General features: G+C 47.7%; 1 protein-coding gene across 9 annotated transcripts in view; it reads left to right on the top strand.

Moving 5' to 3' along the window:
• The first annotated feature begins 17606 nt into the window (after nucleotides 1-17606).
• The window catches only part of ZNF532 (zinc finger protein 532), a 104392-nt gene continuing 102465 nt past the window's right edge, over nucleotides 17607-19533 (top strand). For 5 of the 9 annotated variants that reach the window (XM_087869771.1, XM_045790189.2, XM_045790191.2 and 2 more), the window contains exon 1: nucleotides 18096-18378. The gene's annotated coding sequence lies outside the window, so the exon portion shown is untranslated. Of the gene's footprint in view, nucleotides 17626-18092; nucleotides 18379-19533 lie in introns of those variants that run through there. The other 4 variants (XM_045790194.2, XM_045790197.2, XM_087869772.1 and 1 more) reach the window with 4 other exon arrangements.

Raw genomic sequence — 19533 nt, 5'->3', positions numbered from 1 at the left:
TCTGTATCTTACAGAGCAGCATACAATATAGCAAACTTCCACTTTCTCTCTGGGCCGAGGCTACCATCCGTTTCCCCCTTGATTTTGTTCTTTCTATTCCCATTCTGGAATTTCCCAAGTCCTTAACTGTAAAAACATTTCTCTTGCCCTGTGACTTTTTCCATCGGAAGATAGAAATGGCTTAGGCTTCCTCACCATCAAACGCACAGACTATATTGGGCCCTATACTGGGCGTTCCCAATAAAGAACGAGGGTACCACTGACCCTGTGTTCTTCTCCCGGTGGGTTTAAGCAAGCAAATGCTTTTCCTTGTGTGATTTAGGGTTCTTCCTTGCCACTGTGCCAAGTGCTGGTGACTGGAAAGAAGCTCCTTGGGGACTTCATTTATTTTTATTTTTTCAAAGTTTTATTTATTTATTCGAGAGAGAGAAAGAGGACAGTGGGGGGGGGTAAGAGGGAGGGGCAGAGGGAGAAGCAGAAACCCCACTGAGCACGGAGCCTGATGTGGAGCTTGATTCAGAACCCTGAGATCAGGACCTGAGCCGAAGTCAGACGCTCAACCGACTGAGCCACCCCGGCGTCCCTTGGGAACTTCCAAGTTCCACTGATACATCGGTCTTACAGGGATCTTCCTCATACTCCGCCTTGCTGGAATTCACATGCATTTACTAACCTTAGTACATGGTTGTAGCAATCGATGAGCGATGTGTCAACTTAGGAGAGACAGACACCCAGCGGGATAGTGTAAGTATCATGAGTGTAACCATTCAGGGATCAGCTGGAACAGAGAGTCTGAATGCCACACTCAGGATGCGCTGCTCCCCGCCCCATATCTCTCCAGGCTCCCCCTGCTGCCTGCTGCCCCCCAGCTGCTCCCAACCAGCTAGCTTTTGCCTTGTAAGTCTCCTGTGTCTATTTCATTCTGCTCATTATTACAGAGCATTGTTTTCTTTGTGTTTTTCCTGCACCAGACTGGAAGGTGTTATTCTAAGGGGTGGTCCTCCAGCACCAGCACACTGCTCTGCCCGGAATGCCCATTTATACATGTGAAGAGAATCTCTCTTATCCATTACAGGGAATATTCAACGAAGTACCGATGCCCGAGAATCTAGAGCTCTGCGGCCTCGGTCAGACATACTTTACAAAGATAACCTTCTGGTGGAATAAGCTAAAGATAGAGATAAATAAAGCAAGCTTTAGATCAGAACCAGAAATATCTTTACTCTGAATGAGACTGCAAAGACCTAGGAAGACCTTCAGAGGTTTACGAGTAGAGAAGAGAGTATCAGACAAAGGGAGGAGGGAGGAGAGGGCAAAAGGGAAGAGGATTACAGAGGTACACCCTTTTGTGAGATTACATAGTGATTAGCACAGTGGAAATGAATATTTATGAGGCTGGCGTTGATTATACTGTATTACGGTAGATCATTTGAATAATCATGAATATGTTTCCATGCATTTGGACCTAATGGGATGGTTTTCGGTCTTTAATGAGGCATTGGCGCGTGTTTGAAGAGCCTGGGAGAGGGGGTGGGATCAGAAAAAAGGGAATGAACAAAACAGGTCGCCAGGTTTCAGCCCGTATTTTTCTCACTGCATTGCTCTCATCACTGCAGTCCTGTCTATATAGATCTGAGGGGGAAAAAGGTCTAAAATCATGAACTGGGTGCCCATCGGTGCATAGGCTAAAAGGTTAAGTAACTTTTCCAAGGTCACACAGCAATACAATGGCTGAACTAAGGCTTCCCACATCACTGCCAAGTGCATAGGGTGAATAGACATCCTGGTCCTAGGTTATGCCTACTGTCCTGCCACAATTACTATGGGATTATCCCTTTCATTGGCAAAAATGTAACACTTGGGATGTTCAATGGTTTTTTTGTTAAGTAGTTTGAGGAAAGCACCCATTTCTTTATTCTACCTTCAGTCGGTAGCAGGATGCCAAGCTCCCACAAATGATGGAGGCTGTTTTGAAAGGAGAGATCTCGGGAGGGCAGGTGGAGGGACACAGGAAAAGCATAGCGAGATGGGAGCATGTCTGTGGTCCTCTGACTTGTTGGATGGCAGGGAGGAGCTGTGGTCGAGGAAGGTCTGCGGGAGTGTGGACGGTTCAATATCAACACACTGAGATGGATTTGCTTCTCAGAGAAGACGTGCATGAAACCAGCCCTGCATAAAGCAGGGGCACAAACCAGAATGCCAACTCAGTTATTTTCTACAGAGAGAAACAGAGCTCTCCTTAGTCCAGGCATGCTCGCGTGGGCGGTCCGCGCCAGGAAGAGGCGAAGCAATCTTGCGCCCTGGAGCTGGGTGAGCCTGGATCCAAACCCCAGCTCTTTCTTGGTATCTGCAGTTTGACCTTGGGCAAGTCCTCTGGCTCGGGGAGGCCTGGGTTCCTTGGCCGGAAGCTGGGCTGTGTGGGACGGAAAGACAACAAGGAGCGCACTCAAGGTGCCTAGCCCCGGATGCCGACCAAACACGTGGGAGCTATTATTAGCCTCTGCCCGCAGGCGGAAGCGGAATTGCACTCGGGTTGCGGGAACTAGAGCGGAGGAGGTAAGCGGCTGATTCAGTTGCTGGTGCATATCCTTTTGGAGCCGGGCTACACCACCGCATTAGCTGGCACCTCCAGCCGGGGAAGGTTCTGGGTGGGCGCTGTCAAAGAAGGATGCCGACTGGGGTTTATTTTCCCAAGGTTCTAAGCTAACCACCCCCCTTCGTGTGATTGACACATTCTTTCTTTAGATATGCTAATACCCTCAATTAGAGTACAGTCTCGTCTTGCCTTGGCAGGCTTTGTCTCTTAGAGAACTTTGTCTATTTCACACTTTGATCTGATATTTTTTAATAGTTCATCTCTAAGGAGGCAAACTTTTAACCTTATTTCTGAGTTCCATCAGGGGTATCCCAGGCCGGGTAACCTCCAAGGCCGACCAGGGCCTCCAGGTATCCATTGGACAAAGATGTATTTTTTTATAGCTACTGAGACCTAGATCAATTACTTTTTAAAGGGGGAACTACATCTCACTTTCCTAATCTACAAACTGGGTTGTCCAGTGAGTGAGTTGTTGTGAAGATTTCATAAGGACTGAGTGAGAAAATCTGGGGTGTCCTAGAGCTTGGCGTATGGTGGGTACTTAATAAATGCCTTGAATGAATCACGATTACAGCTACTCTTGCCAAGGGCCAGGCACCTTGCTACCCTTTGGGAATACAACAGTGAATCAGACACAGGGTCCTACCCTCACTGAGCCTGCAGGCCACAAGGGAGAAAGGCAAATAAGCAAGCCTAGTGATGTGGAATACAGGCAATGATGGGGGACATGAGGATGTTAGTGGAGCTCTAGCTGGAGAACCTAAGTCAATGATGAGGCCTCTGAGTTTCCCCAGAGGAAGTGGCCTCCACGCTGTCACATGAATAGTAACAGTTGGCCCAGCAGAAGTGGAGAATCTGAGTGCCCTGGTGCAGAGCTCTCAAGGCAAGAAAGACTTTCTTCCAAGTGGGAGACCCTGAAGAACTATGGTTGTGTTCCTTGCCAGAGGACTTGGGCCTGAGAACAGCCTGGGGAGGTAAGCGAGGGCTGGATTTGGGAGGGGTTTATAAACCACATAAAGGACTTGGATTTTGTCCTAAAAGACATAGAGTGATAGAAGACAGGGTTCCACAGGCTTGGCAAAAATTCGAGCGTGGAGGGAAAGCTAAAGGAGGGCCGTGCATGACTCAGGGCTTTCAAGCTTGGATTCCATCTTGAGCAGTGACCAACGAACATGGCGCCAGACTGCCTGGCATTGAGTGCTGAGTCCCTTGGTGAAGGCTGTGTGCTGGAGAAAACCTCATTTATAAACTGAGATAAATCCCAGGACCCAACTCGTAGGCTCACGTGAGAGAATGTCGGTTAAATGAGGTAATACGTACAGAGCAAAGTACTTTGACAGGATCTGCCATAGAGTAAGTGCCCCGTAAGTGTTGGGTATTGTCTCTGCTAGGACAGCTCCCCTGGCAAGAAGTCAGCTAAGTCAGCTTGCACAGCCGGCTCTGTAACACAGACCTGAGGAATGCCGGGGGAGGGGCAGCTTAGAAGCTGCCGGAACATGGTGACTCCAGGAACTTGGAGCTCCTCCTCTCAGGTTAGTCCTGCTTCCTTACAAACTTGGTTACTTGGTTTCCATAGCTGATTAGAAAAGGAGGAGCGGCCGGAAGCAGGTCGGCTAGGAAAGGCAGAAGGAACTCCTGGCAGCTCAAGGAAAATCCGAGAGGTACTAGGAGACACAGATACAAAAGAACCACGGAAGTGGAACAAACTGGCCAACTGGTCATTTCGAGCCCAGGGTGAGTCCTGCGCACCCAAAGCACGCTGAAGCCTTCACTGCGTCCTAGCACAACCACTGCGAGCGCAAAGGCGCTGTTCGGCACCGAATGTTTGCCCATGAAGGCAGGAGAATGTTGATGAACTTCCGAAATCATCTTATGTAGGACAGACCTTAATAGATTCCCAAGAGATCAAATGCAAAGCGGCGCCATGCACGCCCTCTCTGGCATTTCCGTTCTGAACCACGGCTCCAGCGCGCCTGGCTGGCTAGCTTTGGCACCTGTTTGGCTTTTTCTTTTTGGGGTTGATTCTTGGGTCTTTACAATGTTCTGGGCTGGTTTTCAATAGCATCTATCTAAATTGTTAGCCTCACTTTCCTCCTGTGGCCCACCGTTCTGCTCTTGGTGTTTGGTCCTTTCCTTCAAGCTGTCCCGAGACACGCACTGCTCAGAACTACACCGGAGGGCTGAGGCACAGCAAAGCTGAGAGCAATTAGCTAGAAAAACAACATACATGGCAATTTATTTATATAAAGGTAGATGTTTTCTATCTTTATATAAATAAAAGTGTTTTTTGGTTGTTTTTTTTTTAATCTTTTTCTCCAGATGGGGGGGTGTGTGGAACAGGTAGAAGAAAACAAATCTTAAGTTTCCTTCTGGGTGGAAACTGTTCAGGTGTAAACCATGGCAAGAAGCACCCATGTCCTGCTGCTGGGTGGAAAAGGTGTGCTTTCTGAGCCGCAACCGTCTCTCTGGCTTCCTGCCTCTGGAAGAGACCCCTACGAGGAATGCCACGGGTCACGAGAGTTACTTAGCTGAGTAAATACACATGAGTGATTGGGGGAGAATTACAAAGTCTCCTCTAAGTAACCGAGTCAAAGCTAACAATACTCAGTTGTCAGAACATCAAATGAAGCTGCCCAAACTATCACCCTAGACATGTCCAAGCATTTTCAAGACGAGCTGTTGAGGACAGTATTTGATGGATGTAGTTTTGTTTTCTAGCTTATGGGAACCGGAGCTCAGTGGAGGAGTAGCAGACTGAATGCAGTTGGGGAAGGAAATCCTGTGATTGTCGATGGGGGATGCTTGGCTAGACGAGGAATGGGTAGGGAGAGGGGGTATGTTTAAAAAAAAAAAAAAAGGTTCTGTTTTTACGGCTACATTTATGGCTCAATTCAGATTTGTGTCAGTAGGATTTGTAAGCCGTCCTTTGCGTGGGGTCTGGCAGGTTGGTATGTACTGGTGGTCTTAATCCAGTATCTGGACCCGAAAGCAAACGTTTACATCCTTGGAATCCCCGTTACAATTGAAAATTTTCCAAGGAGACAGCGGAAGCCAGATGGGAATGCGGCGTGCTTTGCCCTGTTAGCATTAAGTCTTCGGTGCCCGTAGCGCTTTGTGCTTCCTTCCTTCATTCCGTAACACTGACGAGTGCCTACTTTGTGCTAAGCCCGACGAGGCCCAAGAACACTAGATGTGGGGGATTTGGAGCAGCGAATCCGACGGAACACATCTCCGCCTCGTGGAGTTTATACTGGAGTGGGAGGGAGAGATCCAACAGAAGCAGGGCTCTCAGATTTAGCAACGAAGAATACAAGACACCCGGTTAAATTTGAATTTCAGATGAACGATGATGATTTTTTAGTGTAAGTAGGTTCTGAGGATGGCATGTATTTTATGTGGCAATCTTAAAAATAAAGCCAGGTGGTGGCAATTCTACGGGGCAAATAAAGCAGAGTCAACGGCCAGCTGGAGATATAAGGAGACGTGAGGGTGCCCTTTTAGTTGGGGTCAGAGAAGCTCCCTCGGAGGAGGTGACAGTGGAGCGGAGAGGTGAGGGAGGGAGCCAGGCAGGTATCTGTGGAAAGAGCATCCCAGGGAGCAGAACTGGACCGCAGCAGTCCTGCGATCCAGTTCTAGCTCCAAGACTTGGGCTCTGCACCAGCAGGCGCTTAGTAACTGAAGTGTGCTGTTCTAACGTGGGGTCAGCCCACAGTTCTGTTCACGCTCATTCGCTCATTCTGCCATATGCCTTCCAAGTCCAGGTGGTTGGGTGGAAGAGGAGAAAGAGTGGGAATGAAGCAGGGGAGTATGGGGGATTGTTGAGCCTGGCCTGAGGATGGAATTCAGCCTCAAACTCCACGCTAGGCACGGCAGGGAGGAGACCTTTGCGACCTTATGCTAGGGACATCGCTCCATGCTGGGAAGTCCCGCTGGGGTCTCTAAAGGCAGGCCAGTCATCAGATGGAAGGCCCGCTTTCCACTCTCATCCTGCAGGCATCAGAGTTTGGCATGAGTGTGAGTGACCCTGTTATTACACTGGCAAGTACACCTTGGGACTGTCACATCCATAGTCGGGCAGTGCCCTGGACAACAGAGAAAGGATGGTTTTCCAAATGCTACCCAGAAAGCCACAGGTCTAGGACGAAGGGAGGCCTTCCCCGGCTTTCTATTTGTTCATGGGCATTTGCTATTTCATTTTAAGGGCTTATTCACATCTTTGCTAGGAACAGTAATCAAAAAGGAAGGTTTTCTTCCTTCTGTGACAAGTTTCCTAGCAGAAACAACAGAAATAATTTAACACAAGATAAAGAGGTTAGGAGGGGCGCCTGGCTGGCTCAGTTGGTGGAGCGTGTGACTCTTGATCTTGGAGTTGGAAGTTCAAGCCCCACGTTGGGTGTAGACTACTTAAAAATAAAAAAAATCCTTTTTCTTTTTTAAAAGTTTTTTTATTTATTTATTTGAGAGAGAGAACAGAGAGAGTGAGAGGGAGAAGCACGCTCCCCGCTGAGGAGGGAGCCCAATGCGGGGCTCGATCCCAGAACCCTGGGATCATGACCTAAGCTGAAAGCAGACGCCCGACTGAGCCACCCAGGCGCGCCTAAAAATAAAAAATCTTTTTTTTTTTTTTTAAAGATTTAATTTATTTATTTGACAGAGATAGAGACAGCCAGCGAGAGAGGGAACACAAGCAGGGGGAGTGGGAGAGGAAGAAGCAGGCTCATAGCAGAGGAGCCTGATGTGGGGCTCGATCCCTTAACGCGGGAATCACGCCCTGAGCCGAAGGCAGACGCTCAACCGCTGAGCCACCCAGGCGCCCCAAAAATAAAAAATCTTTAAAAAAATAATAAAGAGGTTAAGAGACTAAAAGTTAAAACACAATTCTTTTCCCAGATCTGCCCAGTACGTCCCTCAAATCCTACTTACCTGATTATGCTGGTGTCCTGTGATGGTCTTGGATTTACAGATAGCAAGATTTGCCCCTCTTTTATGGCAAGACTCTGGATTTGCGAAGGATAAAAAGACCACACCTTTTTATTGAGGTTTTTCTTATTTATCCAAATGCTTTATTATTTGGTAGGCTCCAGAGAGGAAGGCTTGGGGATACTTCCGCGAATGTTCTCTTTCTTCTCCAGTCACCTGCCCTTCTAACCTCCCGCCAGAAGGAACAACTGGCTACTCGACCCCAACCAGTACCTTGAGAACTGAAGCTACACCTTCGTATCTGCATTAACATTACTTTGCTATTTCATTGTCTTTTTTTTTTTTTTTAAGATTTTATTTATTTATTCAACAGAGATAGAGACAGCCAGCGAGAGAGGGAACACAAGCAGGGGGAGTGGGAGAGGAAGAAGCAGGCCCATAGCGGAGGAGCCTGATGTGGGGCTCGATCCCATAACGCCGGGATCACGCCCTGAGCCAAAGGCAGACGCTCAACCGCTGTGCCACCCAGGCGCCCCTCTATTTCATTGTCTTAATTAGCATTTCTTTCTTCTTCCAGAACTCTCTTGCCCAAGCCAACTGTTTGATTGTTTCTTAAATGAATTTCTCCAAAGACCCATCAGCTTTTCAATGGAAAGGATACCAGAGTTTGTGCTCTAAAATTCTTTAAATCCCTCTCCTTGCTGTTTCCACCAATCCTGGACTCTTAACACCTCTTAGCCAAATTCCTGCATTGAGAGACCCCCCTTAATCCCACCTTCCAGTTGTCTATAAACTCTGACCTGACATTACCCCCTCGCCCCGCCTCCAGACGCTACCCAAGTTTTCAGTGAACCCAATCCAAGCATCAGTAAATAACATCATCACACTGTTCTCGAGTTTCCATCTCAGCCTCTTACCAAACGTAAAAGCTGCCGGGATTGCATCACTCACAGAGAGTTCCCGGATCCTCCCTTTCTGGCCACGCCTCTTCCCTCCTCTTTCTCCCATCTTGCCCATCCGAGTGCAGGACACACAGTGTTGTCACCTCAGCTGTAGCCATGGGAAGTTCAGAGCATAAGCCACAAGCAGGGAAGCTACGTCAGGCACTAGACACCCCACACAAAGCTCAATAGCTTTCCAGAGGGCACAGTGAATAAGCCCCTCCGGGTGCTGCCATCTGTCTGGATTCTTTTAACTAAGCTTACCCTCTCTATACCTTCTGCATATTAAGTGGAAGAGGACTAACGAACGACCCATTCTTTTGGGGCATAAAATAAACCCTCTGGCCCCTTTGAGGCTGTCTCCCTTAATGAAATGATGGTCTGAAAGATTTTCTCCATTTTGGGGATTTTGCATGGGACACCTTTCACCAGCCCCTTCTTGAACTTCTCTCTTCCCTTAACTTCCATGATGCTTTTCCCCTTTCCATAAAGATTGGGTTCATTTGGCACCACATGCAATTTATAGACCCAAATCTAGGCTGTCAGTGCAGTGAAACTAAGGGTTTGCCCTGTGTCCGGCAGAAGTTGAGCTTGCCCACTCAAGGACGTTTTTTGAACCCACTGGCTCAGTCACACACATATGTTCACTTATAAATTCAAAACAGGGAGTACTATGCTAATACGTCATTACGTTACAAATTATACACAAAAATAGAAGTCAAGGGGCGCCTGGGTGGTACAGTCCTTAGGCGTCTGCCTTCGGCTCAGGGCGTGATCCCGGCGTTCTGGAATCGAGCCCCACATCAGGCTCCTCCACTGGGAGCCTGCTTCTTCCTCTCCCACTCCCCCTGCTTGTGTTCCCTCTCTCGCTGGCTGTCTCTATCTCTGTCAAATAAATAAAAAAAAAAAAAAAAAAAAAAAAAAGAAGTCAAAGAAGGTTGAAATTGTGATGGACCAAACAATGTCATTACAATTTACTTCTCTTTAGGGGCGCCTGGACGGTTCAGGTCAGGATCTCAGAGTCCTGGGATCAAGCCCCTGGTCTGGCTCCTCCCTCAGCAGGGAGTCTGCTTCTCCCTCTGTCCCTCCCCACTGTTCCCTCATTCTCTCTCTGTGTGTCAAATAAATAAAATCTTTAAAAAAATTTACTTTTCTTTAGTAGCAGTATGAAGTATTTCGCTCTCATTAAGATTCTGAATATTGAACATGCTTCTTTTTTGGAAATCTTGGAATAACGTATTATGATAAAGCGATTTGAAGATTTTGTTCTAAATTCAGTTTACTTCAACCCTAGTTGTTCTCATCGCTGTCCTAGTGGGAAAAGATGCTTCACAAAGTTATGTACCCTTGGAAGAAGTTGATTATTTTCACAATATACTTAATAATAATGCCCTTCTTTTTCTTTTTCTTTCTTTTTTTTTCCTTAAAGGTTTTAAAGTAATTTCTATACCCAACATGGGGTTTGAACTCACAACCCAGAGATCAAGCATTGCATGCTCTTCCAATTGAGCCAGCCAGGTGTCCCATAATGCTTGTTTCTCAATTCCACCTACCAACAAAGCATAAGGTTTAGTTGACATTTAGTTGATGAATCTGTTTCCCCAAGTCAGTCCATCATTCCTGCAAGGAAAATTGGAAGATGTTGCATTTGCATTTTTATATTTTAAATAGACTCAAGCACACTGAAACTCTTCATCTGGGAACTGTTGTTAATGGTTTAGAAAATTGTTTATGACATTGTAAGTGTACGTATCTGATAGCTGTCAAAGGTAATACTAATACAGAATTTTTAGCACCCAACTATGAGTGATTTCCAAACATCTGTTTCTAAAATGCTCTCTCCATAGCATGAGTTTCTTCTTGAAAGCAGTCACTTTCTTTCTTGTGGTTAAAGTGTTTTTACCTTAAAGTGACAGATTAAACGTTCTTTGTTCTAACAAATATCTCTGCCAGATAGCATATTATAGACAGCATTTAACAAAGAAAAGATCAGCAAATTTGAAACTCCTTTTTTTAAAAGGACAGTGAATAAGTCATCTTTAAGTTCTTTGCCATAACAGCAAACTACTGCGTGATACAAAGTATTCCAGTAGTCATGCCTTCTCTTTCAAAGAGCAGTAGAGGGGCACCTGGGTGGCTCAGCCAGTTAAGCGACTGCCTTTGGCTCCGGGCCTGATCCCAGGGTCCTGGGATCGAGCCCCGCATCTGGCTCCCTGCTCAGCGGGGAGCGAGCTTCTCCCTCTCCCTCTGCCTGCCACTCCCCCTGCTTGTGCTCTCTCTCTGTCAAATAAATAAATAAAAATCTTTAAAAAAATCAAAGAGCAGTAGAGTCCCTGTAAAGGGACACTTGTAAAGTCCTTCTTACCGCCCTTTAAAAATGAAATTAACTTCACTATCCTGTAGTATAGGGGCCAACGGCAGGCCACCCCAAGATGGGTCATATTGGCTTGAACATTATTTCCAATTAAAAGCAATCCAAACCCAGCCGATTCAGAAAAAGCTCTTTACCTCCCCCTCAACTGCCTCGCTGTACCAGGAAGAGAGGTATTAAGAGAGATTCCTCTTTACCTAAGAAATGTATCTGCATAACAGAGCAACCTTTGTTTTCCAAACATCTCCTCTCACTTTCCCCCTGAAGGGTCTTTCTCCCCTTTGTGTCCTCAGACCCTATCCCTGTCCTTAGCTTGTAGGAAGCATCATGCTTCCTCACTGGAATTCCAAGTCTGTGTGGATTCCCCTTATGTATGCTATTAAATCTGATTTTCTCCTGTTAATCTGTCTTATGTCATTTTTATTCTTAGTCCAGCTAGAAGGATCTTGAAGAGCAGAGGGAATTCTTCTTCCCTGACAGTAGCTATCTACAGACTTCTGGCTGCAATTTCTTGGCTGCAGTAGCTATCTGTGAATGATTCAGTGGTGAATTTTGAGTGTTGGAATTTTTGTAATTTAATCCCAGAATTTTAAATTCCTGTAGAGAAGCTGCTTTTTTAGTTGTTGTTACACAGTTAAAAAAAATTACATACATGGGGCCCCTGGCTGGCTCCGTTGGAAGAGCACGTAACTCTTGATCTTGGGGTTGTGAGTTCGAGCCCCATGTTGGGTGTAGAGAGTACTAAAAAAAAAAAATAATAATGATGATAAACCTTAAAAAATTACATGCACATATTATTTTGTCTAAAGAAGTCATTTATTGTTGAGACTGTCCCTTCTCTGCTTAACTTTTTATTGAGTGGTTCATAAAAAAGTAAGTTTTTTTGGAAATGTCCTCACTGGAACAGGATCAAACATGTACCCTAAGCAGCGGCATGTTAGAAATAGCTGTACTTTTCTTTCAACAGTAGAGCAATCCTCCCACACTGTGTAATTTATTCTAATACGTGTTTCTTCAAATCTACAGCAATATTTTCGAAGCGTCTTCCAACTGTTTGCTGACAAATGAATGTATTTTATTTTGCAGTCATATTTTCTGGTTATTATTTTCATCTTTCAACATTTGTTTGTATTTTCTACCTTTCCAGGAATAACCAATGTTTCCCTAGTGAGATGTGGCTTTGGGTCTTTTGGCATCAAATAAATGTATCATTAAGTTTAGTAAAAATTGTAAAGTACTTGATCATCTCTTATCTCCAAATGTCCTTGGATAAAGAAATCAACAACCTCACTGGTGTTTAATCAATCTTGATGTTCTAAACTCCTAATTTTTAAATGTCTTTCTGTGTGTGGTGGCTTTGGAGAGACCTCAGTGAGCCAAAGTATCATTGTGCCTGATATCACAAGTTTCTTGTCTCATAGAGAGGGCCAAATACACCTCAAATATTGTGTGAGAAAGATAGTTCAGGGCTACACATCAGGGATACCCAGACTCCGCTTGCGTGTTGAGGGAGAGGTCAGGGAAGACTTCTCCAGATGAGGGACATAAATGAGGCCTAAAGATAGCACAAGGGAGTGAGTTAGACAAAGGGGGTTGGGGAAGGGTGGGAGATCACCCAGAAAGAGGAAATGGCAGGGAGAAGGCCTGATGGTGAGAGCAATCAGGTCTCATTCAAATAACAAAAAGTTCTAGGAGGCTGCATGTAGGAATGGAGGAGGGAGGGGCAAGGGATGTGGATGGGCAAAGGGGTTGCCTTATTCACAGAGCCTGTACCCTACTCAACGGAGAGAAATGCAAAGGTTGGAGCGGAGGGGCGGCAAGATGATATCTTTAGAAAGTTTCCTAGAGAATGTATTGGATGTTGGCCAGGTTGGAGGCACAAAGATCAGCTAGGGAAAGGGAACTGAAGCGACAGGCTAGGCATTGAATCCAGGGATGGATGTGGAGAGAAGGGACTGGAATTATGAGATACCTGAGAGGTAGAATCCATAGCCCATAGTGATGGAGTTGCCGAGAGGGAATGGAGTCATCAGAGACGAGTCGGTGGGGAGATGGGTCTGGTTTGGTGGGTGTCTGGGGCTGAGTGGCCTGGAAACAGGCTCTGGAAAATCTCTGGAGGTAGACATATGAGAGGGAGTGAGGCAGGATTAGGCAGAATGAGAAACTGAGCCACAGAGCTACAGAGACCAAGGCCTCAGCCAGTTCACAGGGAGCTCTGGAACTGGGTGGCCCCTTTTTTAAGGGGCCAGATTGGGCAAGAGGCCTAAGCCTTTGTATCTCTACAGCAGCCAGACATGGGTTGCTTGCTACCTGGGACCAGGGCCTGGGGGCAGGGGTTGGAGGGGGTGGGGCAAACTTAGTGGAGGCAGCTCCCAGGAACTGGCACAAGTCAGGACCAAGGCGATTTGCCAGGAGGGACTCAGGGGTGAGTGGTCAGCAGCCAACATTCGCAGCAGCTAGGGGATGGGGGCATACATTCTGAAGAGAGGTTCTGGACAAAACACTGTAGTATCCCTTGCAGTGGGAAAAGCTCTTACATTTACTACGGGACATGTTTACTTTTAGATGCCTGTGAACTTACCCATTCCTTAGTTCACAAGTAACTGGTTAATTCCTTCCTTCCTCCCCTCCCTGCCCCTCCCCTTCCCTGCCCCCTCTCCTTCCCTCTCTCCCTCCCTTCCTCCCTTCCTTCCTTCCTTTTCTCTATATTCAGTGTGGGGCTCAAAGTCACCAGGCAAGTTCAAGAGTCCCATGCCCTACTGAGTGAGCCAGCCAGGTGGCCCAGTAACTAGTTAACTTCAGCTGTGGGGTATACAAGGCATTGTGCTAACTGGTGGGGATGGTGGGGGTGTTGGGGGCGGATGCAAAGATGAAGATTCCAACAGCTCATTGCCCAGGGAGTCTTTGTTCTGGAGAGGACCAGTTCTTCTCCGGTGGAACAGGGTCTTCATTTCCCGCCTGTTCTCTTCTCCTCCTTAAAAGATTAACCAGATGGCCCTTCTTTTCCTCAGATACCTTTCTAGCTTTCCCTCCCTTCTCTTAGGCTTGGAGAGTCGAAAACAAGCCCAAACAACAGTTCCTTTCAAAGATCCTCAGACGTGATGTAAATGGTACAAAGCGGTAGGAAATCTTACAAAATTCTCAACAGGTCTTGTCCTTTGGCCCACCATTCCTGAAGACGATTCTGTGCTGGTATACCAAACTCCACACGTCTGCCTTTTCTTGGATTCTCGAGGGTTCATAAAACACCACTTTCCTTGGTCCCTGTCCTTCTCTTTCCGTGGGCAAGGGCTGGCTTTCCAGCAGTGAGGCCCTAAAGCGGCAGAGTAGGAGATAAACCTCAGCCGATCCAACGAGTAGCCAGGACTCAGGAAGCCATTCAGATATCGAGGGGCCTCCTACGTAATGCCCAACTTTGAACCGTTAAATTAATTAAACAAGGAGGCCAAGAGACTGAGGCGGCTCGAATGACAAGGTGGCCCACGGAGGCAAATCAAAACCTAAGCCTGTAAATACCTCAAGGTTACATAATGGAAAAGCGAAGGCCACCCAGTCACAAGCAGCCGATTGGGCTGTCGGCTGTAGCCAATCACATAATTTCCTCTCTTTGTTTGGGTACCTTCTCTGTCTCTCCCCGGGTTCCTCCTGTAGGTGGAGCGCTCTCAGCCACTTCCGGTTTGGCACTGCCCAATGTGAGTTGATTTTTGCATAAACTCTTCAAATTTTTAACATGCCCCAGTTTATCTTTTCACAGACAGACACCCCTTGTCCCCCACATTCAGGTCTCTGAGTGAAAGCGCTTTGCAGGCATTTCCAAACTAAGGGTCAAGAAAGGGGATGTGGCTTTGCTACCGAAAATCTATTTATAAAATCACCAACAAAGGATAAGGGGAATCCTTTCCTAGAACTCCCCTCGGTCTATTTCTGGTAGGCTAATATTAATTTAAATCTGAGTATGGTTTCTTTCAAGGGTATGTTTCTGGAAAATACAAAAAAAAAATATCCCAATTCTATCGGTATTTTGATGTCAAAAAGATGGATTTTCTTTGCTGGTCACTCGGCTACCGATCTTTAAATTATAATGCTAGTGGTGAATAGTGTAATCATTCCTTTAAAAACAAGCCAGCAAATGTAACCTATTAAACTCTATAACCGCCTAGGCCGACCTTCATTTTGAGGTGAAAAATGTGTAGCACAGGTCAGGAGGCTGTCAGTTTAGCAGTGGTTTGCAAGGCCTTTGATGGTGAGATAAAGGAAAGGTTTTTCTTCTGGTTTTTGGTCTCCTTTTCCTCAAGGAACACACCTTTTGTGTGCTCTAACAAAGGAATTTCCGAATTCATAGTGGAATTCGGAGGTGAAGTATTATGTGTAGACGGATATCTATATGCGTTTGCAAAGCCGGTTTCAAACCACAAAAGGATTTTTTAAAAAAGAAAAGCTGGAATTTTGCAATATACTGATTGGAGGAAAAGCTAAGACGTTGAGAGTTAGCAGTAAAAACAGCAACAAACAAAATCCCAAAGGATTTGGAATTCCTTTAGTTTCTATTTGGCATAAGAATAATGTGATTTCTTTATTGTGTTCTTTCTTATCTACAGCACTCAAATAATCGTTTAGTTCATTCGTGCAAGTCAAGTTACTTCTATTGTTGCCCAAAGCGGAGCGGTGCGCAAGATAGCCTTACAGACGTAGAAAAATAGAATGAAGCTTTGTGTTGTTTTTTTTGGTAGAGGGTAGTGTCATTTTTGAAAAACTTAACACTAAAAAGTGTTGTTTTCCCTGCTGTGAAACTCAATAATTTTATAGAATGGGCTAGGATGGGTGCTTTGCTTTTAACTATTGGTCTACCTGGCAGAAAGGTTTCTCTGAAATCTTTGTAAACATAGAACTGAGACGATGTGCAAGAAATTATTTTTTTTTTAATTTTGGTTGTTTATGGTTTTTAAAAGCAGATGCAATGTTATCTGTCGCCGTTTGTGCAAATGATGAATTGTGCTTTCAAACTAATTTCCTCCAGCGAGTTTGACCAAAACACTGGGCTTTGTAAAAAGCTCTGCTCAAAAAGTATTTGGCATTACGAGGCCACGAGGCAGTTGTACAACTGAAGCCTCTTTATGATAAAAATAAGAAGTCCAGAGTTTCGTCTTGGTAATACAATTCTTGCAACCATTCAAACACTGCTGTGCTGTGCTTTCAACTCCTAAGAGAAGGAATGGGGGCAGGGCAAGGGAGTATTTTAAGTAAACAAAGATTCCAAATCTAGGGAACCTAGGATTTACTGGGATAGGTGCATTATGGAATTTCATATATCGGAATATGTGTCGTGTATCAAGATTTCAGATAAGTAGGTCCTTGTACACTCTTCAATGCCTGGAATGTTTTTACATGCATGCTAATAAAGGCCCACCTTTGGGAGAAGAAAACAGGCCTCCTTTCAAATGAAATCAAGCCCAGGTAAAGTATGAAACTCAACCCACAGAGCTCTGGCACCGTTTTCAGGCTAAAAGAAGATGAGAGTTTCAATTTCATCATCTTGTAACACTGGTAAATGTGATGCCCTGGCTGACAAAATTTGCAGATTGCAGAGGTCTTTCTAAACACGTGTAAATATGTGTGCCAATTTACGTGCAACTCCAAACAATTTGCCGTTTGAAATGAAAGACCAACAACTCTTCCGTGAGACAATCATTTGGTTCATTTACATGAAAAGTCTCAAATAGCAAAAATGCTACTTTCAATTTACATCATAGTGTCCCCATAATAGAGAACAATGGCTTCCTCAGTGGAAGTTAATGCAAAGGAGAGGCATACTGAGATTTAAACACACACACACACACACACACACACACACACACACACACACACAAACCACCACTACCACTTTTCAGCACACTTTGCAAATATTAACCAATTAATCTAATTTAAAATATAATACACAGCAACAGCTTCCCATGCTGGGAGTCTTCAGTGCTACTCGAGTAATATCAGTTATCTTTAGAGTCCATCCGTTCACACACAAGTGAGCCTTTTTAAGAGCTTATGGTGACATTTTTTTCAGATCCTTCCATTTTGTCCTAGTTCCAGGGCAAGCACAATTAGCTTGACATGGGGTTTCTCTCTCCTTTCAAAAAAAACCCCTTTCAATTGAGTGCACGTCTGTGAAAGAGGTAGGACCCAGGACTCAGGGCTGGAGAAAGAGCATACCTGATCTGTTGGTAACATATTGTCTCCTTCTTGGACGTGTTAACGATCATACACACCTCTGGGGTCTGAACGGGGTTTATATATGTATCTTTCTGCGTTCTGTAGGCTATGGCCACCTGCTCTATGTACAATATGTGCTTGCTATATTTGTACACCATCTCCCTTCTTGAATTTAAAGACCTAGCTATTACATCTTGTTTACTCAATATCATTCCCCCATTAAAAAAAAAAAAATCCTGCAAGAACTGAACATGCCATGTTTCAATCTGGCCCCAGTGGCTTTTTCTCGGAAAGCAAAACGTGTGTCTTTTACACCAGGGCTTTCTCCCCACCCCAGGGGGTGTCTTCCATTCTTTTGTGGCTCAGTTTAAGGCGAAAAGGGCTCCAAACCACTAACTAAACAGAGGAGAGCCCCTTCTTCCACCTCCAGGGAGAATTTCAGATTTAATTTATCTGAAGATAGCGTGCTCTCTTCTTACTTATTTGCCACCATTACGAGGATAACAAAACACCACCTTGGCTTCAAGATCCTGGGTAGAGGCTCACGGTCTTTTTCAACCATCTTTGGCGAGGCCTTGCTTCCTTCCACTCGAGTAAGTTGCGGCTTGGGGCCATGGAAAGGACTGGGTGAGAGCCCGAAATGTCGTTTGAAAAAAGAGAAGCCCTCCCTCCATCCCCTCACCACCACCACCCCGCTCTCCGGGGCGAAGTTGCAATCCAGCAGCCCCATATGGGCGAGACTTGGCAGGTCCGCGGGGCTCCTCTCGCAGCCGCGGAGTCGGCGCCGGCCGGGCGTCCGCGCCCGCCGGCTGCGGGGCTTCGCGCTCTCGCCTCCCTTCTCCCCGAATCCTCCCTTCCCCCACCGGCCGCCCCCTCCCCCTCTGCCGCGCTCCCTTTTGTTCGCTCGCCGCTCGGGCCGCCGCCGCCGCCGCCGGGCCCGCACCCCCAGCCGTAGGCCCCGGCGTGGCGCGCCGCCCCGCCGCCGCCGCGCGGCCTAGAGCGCGCCGCCCGGGGAGGCGCGGGGCCCGGGGCCGGGCGCACGGCGAGGCCGCGGCGGCGGCGGCGGGGCGGCCCGGGGGCGCGGGAGCCGGCAGCCCGGGAGGCGGCGGCGGCGGCAGGCGGCAGGCGGCGGCGAGGCCGCTCCACCGCACACGCACACACAGACCCCGGCAGCGGGAATGCAGATGACACGCCCGTAACATGGAAGCCGCCGCCGCCGCCGCTACGACGACAGCAGCAGCAGCCACAGCAGCAGCAGCCGGCGGCGCCGCGCTGAACAAAGGTCATCCGAGCTGCGGCCCAGACGCCCGGGCTTGACCGCTGCGAAGGCCAACCCCGGGAAGGGGGTGGGTGTGCGCCCGCGGGGCTGGGGGCGGCGAGGGGGCGGCCGGGGGCGAGCGAGGGGCGAGGGCAGCGCAGGACGGGGCGCGGGTGGGCTGCGGGGAAGAGGCGGGCGCGCCGGCCCCTCGTGCCCACCCCTGCGGGCCGGGGTGAGCGCGTGAGGCTCAGGCCCCTTGGCCTGAGTGCAGTGGCCTGTCCCACCCTGGCCTTGGGGATGGCCGGCCTTCGCGCCCCGCCAGCTTCCTTGGGGGGGCCGAGGACGAGCCGGTTTCGCTAGGCCCCACAGGTTCAGAGAGGGGGGCCACGTGAGCGCAGGAGCTCGCTCCTACCCCCTCCAGCGCTGGCGGTGCACTGAGGATTCCTTAAAGGCCTCGGTGCCCCTCTTTCTCGCTGCCCCGTAACTTGCCCCCCCACCCCAGGCATCCCTAGTTTCCTGCCCCGAGGTTAAGGGAGTTGGACTTCTCTTCCCCCCCCCTCCCCAGGTGCTTGAAAGAAGAGAAGGTTGGAGGAGGAGGAGACTGGGGGGGCTGCTGCTGGTGGTGACAGGGCTGGGAGAGCGAAGAGAGGGACGGGAGGAGGGGGCTGGGTGGGGTGGGGGTGACAGGCAGAGAGGAGCCTGGTCAACAAGCCAGCACCACTCTGCTAGGAGGCCGAGGCCGCTCCTGCAGCCGACGCATCCAGTGTGAGGAGACACACATAGATTGCTTTCTTGGGGGCTCTTTGTCAGCCACCAACACAGAGAACACACACTGACACACACGTACACAAAGATGTGAGCCAGGTTGTGGGAGGTAAGTGGGGAGAGGAGAAGGAGGGGGAAATAGTGTCTGCGGTGGGCTTTGGGGTGGAGGGGCAGGGGGGATGGGCCCTGAGGGGCACTGGGGTGCTTGTGAGGTGAGCATTTCCAAGGCTGTGTGCTTGTGTGGTGGGGGGGGACACACGATGACCTTCCCCTCCTCACGAAGACCTAAAAGGGAAAAGCAACCCCTAGCGAGATCCCCTCTGTGCTGATGATTTTCAGGGACTTGTTGGCAACTCAGCGAGGGTTGCCATAGCTTTTTTATGTAGGGTGACCAGAACCGGCTGAAACTGGTTTGAGGCAGATCAGCTCCTGAACACAATGCAGTCACTGAGCTACTACAGTGGGATAGCAGCTTCCT

The sequence above is a fragment of the Ursus americanus genome, chromosome 19, assembly GCF_024610735.1.
Source record: "Ursus americanus isolate L20-20 chromosome 19, mUrsAme1.1.p, whole genome shotgun sequence".
Classification (NCBI taxonomy): domain Eukaryota; kingdom Metazoa; phylum Chordata; class Mammalia; order Carnivora; family Ursidae; genus Ursus; species Ursus americanus.
This window is presented reverse-complemented; position numbering and strand designations above follow the sequence as displayed.